This window comes from Bombus huntii, unplaced genomic scaffold (assembly GCF_024542735.1).
Source record: "Bombus huntii isolate Logan2020A unplaced genomic scaffold, iyBomHunt1.1 ctg00000061.1, whole genome shotgun sequence".
NCBI lineage: Eukaryota > Metazoa > Arthropoda > Insecta > Hymenoptera > Apidae > Bombus > Bombus huntii.
The window spans coordinates 272136-283265 of NW_026099322.1; the positions used below are offsets into that span (position 1 = coordinate 272136).

The 11130-nt window shown below is 36.0% G+C and overlaps 1 pseudogene; it reads left to right on the top strand.

Annotated features, from left to right (window-relative positions):
- The window catches only part of LOC126875993 (organic cation transporter protein-like), a 57201-nt pseudogene extending 49485 nt beyond the window's left edge, over nt 1-7716 (top strand).
- The last annotated feature ends 3414 nt before the right edge of the window (nt 7717-11130 follow it).

The window sequence follows — 11130 nt, forward strand, 5'->3', positions numbered from 1 at the left end:
AAAGTTGCAGCGTACGTGAGAAAAACTAACTTTCCCTTGTTAAGCCGTGGTAGACAATAGTCTCTAGAAATTCCTCGGAAACAGATGTTTGTTTCGTTTGAAGGACCTTTTCTAGGAAATCTATGAAATTTATGGAAGGTCCTTGAAACTATGGAGGATACGCTGCGAGTATCCGAAGACATCTGGTTGCCATATTGCCTGCGGTGTGTGGCCTCGGCTAGGTAGAATGTTACGCGACGTAACAATACCTGTAACCAGTTTGCGACGAGATAAAAATAGTTGGAAATCGCGATTCCATAGTTATACTATTATCAACGTCTTTTTCACGTGTTCTATTTCAAGAACGTAAGGAATTACCGGCGAAAGGATAGGATGTCTGGATGGCACGATTCCAACGAATCGTGTTACCATTCTTGACGACGCATGCGAGATCTGGTTTTCTACTTTCCGTCAACGAGGAAAATCGTTCGTTTCGCACAATTTCTCGAATCTCCCCGCGTACCGTTTATTTGTCTGGAAATAGACTCACCGATACGTGCAGCGATCGGTAATTAAATCCCAACACAATTCGAATGCCTCGGAGTGCAATAGATACGGGACGATCGTCCTTCCAGCTCTTGCCTTTGTTCCTATTTTTACGGTCATTGTCTCTTTTCCTCTTTTGTATTTTGTGCTTTTGTTTTCCTGTTACTTTATTCTTTCACTTTTCCCATTTTTGATTTTTTTTTTTTTTTTGAAACAGCAGATTTATAAATAATAAGTAGGCCGCGGATTTTTATGCGAATTTTACTTTTACAGAAAATTTTAAAATGCAGAAATGTAAACACTATTAAAGATAATGTGTTATTACTGTTACTGATATCGTCGTTATTCTTTATTAGAGAAATTATTATAGATTTTTATATTGTTATGTATATTACTTTTGTCACTTTTTTTATTTAAACAGGATTCGAATTAAGTTTCAAGGAATTGGACTAATTTAAGATTAGGATTAAAAACTATGCACTTTTGAGTAGAATTTTCATCTTATTTTTCCCATTTCTCTCCCTCTCTCTACCATTTGCTGTCATTTTTCCTTGGTTATTTAAAAAAAGATAAGAAAATCAAACGAAAATTAGTATTCTTAAAAATACTTCTTGCAAATTTCATCACCGTTAATGTAACGTATTCTTGTTTTATGTAGGATTGCACTATCGATCCCTCCAGCGTCGAGTGAGGAATTGCTGGCGGAAGGTGCGACTTCGTTTTCGCGATGTAACATGTACAATGTGAACTATACCGACATATTGGAGAGTGGTATCAGAGAGGCAGACCCATCCTGGCCAATAAAACCATGCCGTCGTTCTATAAATATTTACGGTCTTTCGTAAAGCTGCTGACGATAGCATATAATGCAGTCATTATAAAAGAAGTCCTTGTTGGTTGCACGAACTTAGACGTAGGTGTAATTACTTGTTATGCTGTTTGCATCTTAACAGAGCTCGTTTATAGCGGAACATAAAATTAACCTTGTCATCCTTAATTATTTGTACGTCTCGGCGTATTAAATCACGAACATGAATCCGTTTATATAATATCGCATAAATCGGAAAGTGAAAGTTACAACTGTACAATAGACAGATATTTCGAATTGAACGTATAAATACGCATTTGGTAACTTCTTACGACTCAAGAAATTTTTATCGAATATTTATTGTTATTATTATTATTTCTAATTTCTATTTCTGCTATTTTATTACTAAAAAGTCCTGCTTAAATCGGGAGATACTATCTTCTACTTAACAAATTTATATTCCTTCCACTATGACAAATTCTCTAATCATATCCAAGAATTATGCAAACAACCTCTACTATTTTATTACTAAAAATATTACCAAAAGACTACAATTAACTAACCTACGACTCAGGTTCTCAATTCTGATGATATTAAAAAACTACGGAATTTATTACTCGTCCTTTCGTCGTCTTCCTTATTCTCTTCACCTTCTATCGATTTTCCAACCACGCGGTGTTTTTTCATAACTAGCCGCAATCATAAAGCATCCCCCTTTTCTGTTTCAGCTGGAATGGGTATGCGACCACGCATTCCTCGGCTCAGCAGCACAATCGGCCTTCTTCGTCGGCAGCATTCTTGGAGGCTTAATATTCGGTTACATAGCCGACCATTGTGGCAGAATTCCGGCGTTGGTTGCGTGTAACGCGGTTGGTTTCATCGCGTCTGTCGGCACTGCGTTTTGCAACAGCTTCTGGAGCTTCTGTCTGGCGAGATTAGTCGTCGGTACCTCGTTCGATAACTGCTTCAACGTGCTTTTCATTATCGGTGAGTCATCGAGAAAATTATAAGAGAGAAAAAGCTGTTGAGAATAGGAAAACTATAATTTATGACCTAATAATGAGGCACCGGTATCGGTCCCGTTTTACGTAACGATTAACTATTTATGACGTGTTTGAATAAATGTTTATTGCCCTATGTCGGTTTGTTTTTTCTTAAGTCAAATTTTTATTCGAATTTTACGATATCAATTTTAAGATATTTAATGGTAAATGATTTTACTGAAACTTTATATTTTGGAATTATATCTCGTAATTTGAAATTTGTTGTGTAATTGTATATCTAGTTTGGTATTAAAATTACATGTGTCTAGGGATACTTTAAGATATTTTATTTTAAACGACAGGATACTTAATTCTGTATACTTTTCTGGTATGAAATTGTATCTTTCGAGTGACCTATTTCCCTATGGAGAATAATCTTCGGTTATACCACGATTACTGAGGCACTCTCCGTTCGATATTGAGATGAAAGCAGTGTTCCTTTTAAAATTCTTTTTAATTCAAAACGATCTTACATTGTCGATGTTAATGATTTATAAAATCTACAAATAAGTCTGAATATTTGAAATTAGATTGGTAAAAAACGAAGAAAGGACAAACCTAAAGGAAATAAGGAAACAATATTATTATATCAAATGAAGAAACGAAATTGACGAAACATTTGGGAAGATTTCTATAACGATGTAATACAATAACGATATCACGAATTATTCTTTCAGTGATCGAATATGTCGGTCCGAAATATCGAACTCTGGTAGCGAACATGTCGTTTGGACTTTATTTCGCGGCAGCCTCGAGTCTTCTGCCTTGGATCGCATATTGGATCTCAAATTGGAGGATTCTCAGCATGGTCACCGCGTGTCCTATGGTGGTTGCGTTTGTAGGACCATGGATTGTTCCTGAAAGTGCACGGTAGTTTAATTCCAATTTCTTTTTCATTATAAAAATATAATACAAAGAAATTTCGTAAGTAAATTAGTATACGATAGTATAGTAGACATTTAATCTTACCTCGTCCTTTGGATTATTTTTGTATCTTCGTATCATCGGAAAATTCTTTAAAAATAATCCTCAAAGAAATATAAGAAATTTCTTTTACGTTAAAGTTTCTCTTAAAACATCAAAAGTCCTTTGAGACCGGACCATAAAAATTCCAAAATTATAGCTGAATTAAATTGGGTAATATTTTATCCAGCAATACATACTATCTTGGGATCGGTTATTACATCGATTCCTCTGTCTCGTAAATAAAACATCTCAAGGTCAACATCTTTCTCTCGATAAGCCATCACATTTTTAGCTGTGCAAAATAAATGATTGATGCGTAACTAGACAGCTCTATTCAAATTTGCACAAAAAGTTTGTCGATACAAAAGGTTGGTGAAAGTGATGATTTTGAAAATTTCTTACAGGCTTTTATAACGTTTGCGTATTTCATATACTTCCGTAGTTGGTACATAACCAGTGGCAGGGTGGACAAAGCGATCGAGATGCTGAAAAACTTCGCTAAAGTGAACGGTAAAGAGGTGAAGCAAGAAATATTCGACGAATTTGAGAAAAGTTGCAAGGCGATGAATGAGAAGGATCAATCGCATAATCAATACACTGTCCTACATCTCTTCAAGCTGCCACGACTTGGTCGTATCATTATCATGCTCATCATTTATTGGTAAGTTAACCTTTCCAACATCAATCGAACAAACTACACAGCTAGAACTTTTTACTTGTAAATTCTCAGCAATGATTACAATATTATTTTAGAAAAAACTAAGACACCAGAGAAATTTACAATCATATACGAAAAGATATACAGGGTGGTTGGTAACTGATGGTACAAGCGGAAAGGGGGTGATTCTACGCGAAAAAAGAAGTCGAAGATATAGAATAAAAATTTTTCGTTTGAGGTTTTGTTTTCGAGAAAATCGACTTTGAATTTTCGCTCGGAAAAATTAAAAAAAAATTCTATTCTATATGTCGGGCCTAGCCACGTGTGATGTTGCCTCGGAGGTGTCGATACAATAGGACATACGTTGTATTAATAATCAAACTTCAGGCAGAAACTGCCTAACAACGGCGTTTGGAACCTTCTCGATGCTTCCAAACGGGTATAGAAAACAAATGCAATCGTACAGCGAGAAAAATTCCACGAGGCTGGCATTCGTGTGATTGCTTTGGAGAGTGATACATCGAGCATTTTCAACAATCGTATTTTGCGCCTAAGATTAGTTTACGTTTAGTGAAGAGTTATCCCGTTGACTGTGGATTCGTTTGAACCCAAAGACATTGTTAATAGTGTTCATTAAACTTGTTATTCATACAATTTATTATTCACTAATTTTATCATTCGTTAAACTTATTATTCATTAGACTTATTATTTGTTAAGCTTTGTGATAGTCCTGTATATACGTGTAAATATAATCTCGGCTTTGTGAAACAATGGCTAATTCACGTGAAGAGTTGTTACAAAATTCTAACCATAACCCGACATATATTTTCGACTTCTTTTTTCGCGTACGACACCCGCTTTCCGCTTGTATCACCAGTTACCAACCACCCTGTAGATAGGAAAGGTATTCAATTTTATACTTCCTTTACGTTTCTTATATTTTCTTTGTTTTTAATACTATGATAATTCTGAATCTTCCTGCATTTCCTAAAATAAAATTAACTAAGAATATGTTCTTAACTCTCAGCCTCACGATATTCCAATTATATTATACCGTTAATTCAACCAAGTTACCAATCAGCCTCGACGCTACTTCCCTGTCTTTATAAAACCAGTATTAAAATAGACACAAATTACCATAAACTAGATACAAACTACTCGAATGAACATTAAGAGAGTATATGGGGCATTTTATGTGGGTCATTAAGAATCTGCTTAAGTATATAATTAGCATCGATAAACGTCAAACGCGAGGGAACGAGTATGCGAAGGATTAATAAACGATCTTGAAGTCCAGCGTGATTTATGTATGACTCGGCTGATTTTTTTCTAGGTTGCTGATGGTGTGGGTGTTCGACGGCCACGTTTGGAACATGAAACTTCTGGACCCCGACGTTTTCACGTCGTTCTCTTTAGCGTCCCTCACGGAACTTCCGGCCGCTGTTCTACTCGCCCTTTTCCTTGACAGATGGGGCAGACGATGGATGGGTTTCGCATCGGTGTTCCTCTGTGGCATTTTCTCCTTCGTTGCCATCGCTATCCCTTCTGGTAACATTTTTTCTTTTTTTTTTTTTATTTCTTGATAAATGACTTGTCAATCGATATTATTCAATAAAATAGCAGGAACGTGTGAATAGCAGTGAGAAAGCGGGGGTGAATTTTATAGAAAAAATCCGGTTTTATCGATCGACGGTCGTTTTAAAAAGCGCTTTTCTGAAGCTTCTCCAGTGAAAGCTTTGGGAGATTGAGAAATGAAAGCTCGTGCTTGATGCAAGAATAATGTTTTTGTTAGATAGTAAGGAGATAAGCGGTAGCGTTAGGGGATATCCGTGTTTTCAAGGACATTAAGGAGTGGAAAATAGACATTTTTTAATCCGTATTTAGAATAGAACGTTGTAGTTATAAAACAATTTACTATTTTTATTTCCTCATCTTGCAACAAAACTTTCCTTCGAATTCTCTTTTATCGTTTATAGACAACAGACTTGAACGACATAATAATATAGACCCGTATTATTTAAAATCGTATTATAGAGAATTTACAATTATACAATCCGGTCATTTTACTTAGTATTAATAATAATCGAATCTTATAAAATTTTTTTATACAAATATTCTTCTTCTCTTCTTTTCTTTTTCTTTTTCGCCTTTAAATCCTATTCCATTAACGATTGACATTTATTTCTCAACGTCACATACTCGACAGGAATGACATTTAATTTTTAATTGGACCATGCGCGCATCGGGTGTATGTATCGTGCGTGGAATGCGGCGATCGTGGCATTTACATATTTCTCAACTTATTCAAGGTTCGACAATGGTTGCCATGGCGATTATAGCGCGTCTTGGGGTGAATATCGCCGCGAATATTGGTTTCCAATATGCAGCGGAAATGCCGCCGACTGTGGTGAGAGCTCAGGGCGTGTCTTTGATCCATATCATCGGTTATATCGCCCACATTTTGGGACCTTACGTTATTTATCTGATAAGTGAATCGAAATTTCTGTTAACGACATCGTATTTCTACGATCCGAAAATTACTCAACCTCTTTTTTAATTTACGACTAATATTATCTGTTATTGAAATACGTTTTTTTAAGTTGGTTTAATTTGTAGAAAAATTATGTTCCTTGTCGGCCATGGATTCTTCTTGCGATCTTACGAATCACGGAAACAAGATAGATTTTCGATATATTTTCCTCCGTTTCGTTTTTTTGCGAAGGAAATGTAACTTTTCTATTGTCTGTAATTATTTACAGGTTTGCGATACTACACTATAGCTTCGTTTCTAAATGAAACGAATGTTTACAAAATCTCGTTATACAGGTAACACCAATGATCCTTTGTATACTGACAACTTCTTCAAATTCTGTCTTCAACCAATATTCTTTATTAATATTTAAAAGAATATTAAGTATACAGAAAATACGAAGAGGAATATTTGCGAGGACACTCTCGATTATTGTGTAAGTTATTCTGTTTTGAATTATAAATTTACCTCAAAGTATACTATTATTTGTGTAATGTTATTACCGAAAATGAACTTATGGAAGTATTCATTTATTTCCCGAAAATCGAAGGGAAATTAAGGAATTAGCGGAAAGCGGAATTAATCGCTATTACTTCTAAAAGAGGTATAAAGAGAAGCGTATAAAAGGGAGAATATTTTTCATTTAATTTAGGCTGACATTGATCCATCTTTACCGCTGGTTGCCCTCGGTTTGCTGTCTTTTGGACACGCCTTCCTGACCCTTGGCTTGCCAGAAACGTTGAACCAGGAATTACCAGAAACCCTACAGGAGGGTAACGACTTCGGCAAGGAACAAAGTTTCTGGTGGGTTCCGTGTATATCCTCGTAAGTATAGATTCTATAATATTCTTCCTCCGCCTTATGTCAATATAAATTTACTAATAATCGTTTATTTCAATTTGACAGGAGCAAAATGCTGAAAAAATCTTATAGAAAGAAGAAAGGCCTTTCAAATCCAGCGTTTACTGGCAGTGTTCAAAAAATGGATTGTACTAGGTTATAGCGGTTAGATTTGGCGACGGCGCGAAACTTGCCAGTGGCGCGAAACTTGCCAGTGGCGCGAAACTTGCCAGTGGCGCGAAACTTGCCAGTGGCGCGAAACTTGCCAGTGGCGCGAAACTTGCCAGTGGCGCGAAATTTGCCAGTAGGGTGAAACTTACCAGTGGCATGAAACTTACCAGTGGCATGAAACTTGTCAGTGGCATGAAACTTGTCAGTGGCATGAAACTTGTCAGTGGCATGAAACTTGTCAGTGGCATGAAACTTGTCAGTGGCATGAAACTTGTCAGTGACATGAAACTTGTCAGTGACATGAAATTGCCAGTGGCGTGAAACTTGCCAAATTCTTTGTAAATATAGTTATTAAACGTATGCGTGTGATGTTAGATGTTAAGATATTACGAACGTATTGAGATTGGAGAGCTATTGAGAGAAACTAGGAGGAAGTATCGATTATTGCAGTGAAAGAGACAAGAATCGTCAAATTACACAAGGTATACGTTTAAGCAATTAATTGACGCTTCATCGACGAAGTAGCTTTGTTGCACACAAGATAAAGTGTATCTTTTTTTAATTGGAATGACTGTATAAAAATGTGAAGAAATTTAAAGAATCAAGAACGCAGCATTTAAAGTACGTTGCGTTCACATATTGCGATGTAATTATTTCGCGTACTATAACGTCGGTAAAGTGTTGGAAATGAGAAACGATTCAAGTATCTTATGTAAATGTACAATTAAATTCAGTATTGGATATACGTATTAAAGGAAACGATATATAAGGAAATAATATACCATAGTATTTATGCATCTTTCGCTTTAAAAATCGAAAAGAAAGATCTATATCTTTTTCTCCTTGCTCTTTTTTTTCTTTTCTCGTTGAAGGAATACTCTAGTTGAATTTATTTAACTGTGAAATACCGTGAATAACAAAGGATTGCCACGAGACTCGAAACACAAGAAGAGAGCTGTCTTCGCGCATTGTCAAGCTTTCAACTTGTCTTCTTTATTACGAATCGCCTTTGTATCAATATAGGTGATTCATAAATCGCCGACACTTGAAATGAGAGTTTCGATCGACTTTTAAACCGAAGTGTATTTTGCGTTCGCTCGATCAACGTGGCTTTTTTTCATCATCCATTTATGCATCAACACGTTGAATGCTTTGAAAACTCTGAGATCTCTGTTATTTAATTTAAATATATACATACATATATATATATATTATTCTAATGAAACATCAAAATTGAAATTCTTTTATGATATTTTCTTTTTTATGATCTTTCAGTATTAATACGAGAAATATCTCTATTTGATATATTTAGATATAATAAGAATATTACTTCTAATAAGTATCCTTGAATCCGTAATTACTGATCATTCATAAAATGGAATGCATTAAAACAATTAATTGCTAAGCGTTCATTAGCTACCATCATACCCAATTGAGATTAAAAAATGAAAGTTGTAGGATCTTTTTAAGCAGGAATTTTTTTTAATACAAAGGATATTAACATAATGTTCGACATTCTTCCGAAATTGTTCTGTTTAAATCCAATGGAAAAAGCAGTAAATAATTTATAGAATTATATACAAATTTTAGAAGAAAAATTGATAGATAATGAGTTAATTTTGAAAATGCTCAGTGTTACGACCGTTCGCGGAGAGACGCGGTCGCGAGGAAAACGCGTCAGCGAGAGGCGTAAATTCTCGCTACGATTCGGTGAATCGACGTCGCGAAGTAGTCGTTCCCCTGTTTCGGTTAAGATAACAGAGGTGGTTGAATGAATATGACAGAGTATAGTAAGTTATATTTCACCGTTTATTCCACAACTTATAACGAAGGCAGTTACACTGGTGCGTATATACGAGATGAATGAGTGACTGATCTGTGGGTGTGTCTATCCGCTCGAAGGATGTTGACCGTTCGAAGGATGTAAAATCAGTACCGTCTTGGGAGACGATGCTGTCTCGGAGGAAAGCTAAGGGTGGGTGTGTCTAGCGCACGGGACCATCGGATTTGTTGGTGCCGATGTTATTTAGGAGAGTGAGGGAATAGGCTTTGTTTCTAATTGGTTAAACGAAGGGTCTCAACCGCCCTCGAGAGAAAGTGGTTAGTGGGAGGACAGTTGCGGCGTACGTGCGAAAAACCAACTTTCCTTAGTTAAGCCGTGGTAGACAATAGTCTCGAGAAATTCCTCGGAAACAGATGTTTGTTTGAAGGACCTTAGCAGGCAAGTGACTCGGGTTTATGACGGATGCTTAAGGCTATTGAGGGTACGCCGTACGGAAGAGCGGACATCTGGTGTCCGTCTGGCCCGCGGTGTGTGACCTGGGCCAGGCAGAGAGTCGCCCGGCGTAACACTCAGGTTTAAATGTTACTTGAAACAGATCGAAACTCCGTCACGTGTTCAATTAGAAATAGTAAAATTCTGATTCGCGAAGAGACGCGAATATTTCCAATCTCGTTCCTTTCGATCCTCCGACCTGTTCGTCTTAAGCGCACAATCTCCGTTATACCACCTTTAAACAATGATTCTAGCAACTAGAATCATTCGATCGTTAGAATCATTCGCGTACTTATGAGACTAGCCCCTGCTTTCAGTTACCGATTAAAAAGACATACTATTGTTCGTTGCAAATATCAGCTATCGTTCCTCAAAACCTGAGATTCTTTGAAATATTCCTACGCTAGAGATTCAACTGTACATAATTGTTCAAGGCTACAAGTTAGTTCGATCCTCGTGATGCAATGGATAATAATTCGATCGTCTGGAAAATAATTCTGGACGAAAGAATTCTCATTTAATCCTTGACGGTCGATGATTTTGTAAATCATGTACGATATCGTAATCAGGAATGAATTCTTTTATATTTCTAATCTTGAAATTACACAGGGCCAATACATATTAAGCTGAATCGCAAATAAATATTAAGGGAGTCTTAAGGAGTTATAATATCGACATTTCTTATCAATACGATAGTGATATAATAATGTGATATAGTACAGAGTGTTTCGTAACTGATGATTCTTCGTATTTGCGAGAAAATAAATTTTGAATATGTTTCGTGAATGTCGTGTGAACACGAGTTGACAAAGCTTCAGAATTTCATTCTCTCGAACGTCGTACGAAAATCTCTCGTTCTATATTTTCAACAGATCCTTTCACATAGTATTATTCTGTACCACTGGTTATTAACCATATTAACTAACCACTGGTTATCACAGTATCAATTACCAGACACCCTGTATAATACAGAATATTACTTCAAATATCCGTATAATGAAGCATTTCATTTTCTATAATTAATTATAATTAAGTTCGGCTGTTAAGGGTTAATACATTGTAACATAAGTGATCGTTATCTCCTAATTATAGGATGGAGTTAGATTAGACGTATAACGATGAACGAGGATCATCGAGCATTAATGTATTTAATTATAGAGATATTTAGCAGTTTATTTTTGTTCGGGGGATTCGTCGATGTGTGTGCAAATAAAAAGTAGAATTGTTTCTTATATTAAGGTTTATGGAAGTTTTATTCGGTGAATCAATCTTATGGACGTGAGTGTATACGCGAATATATACGTGAGTGATGA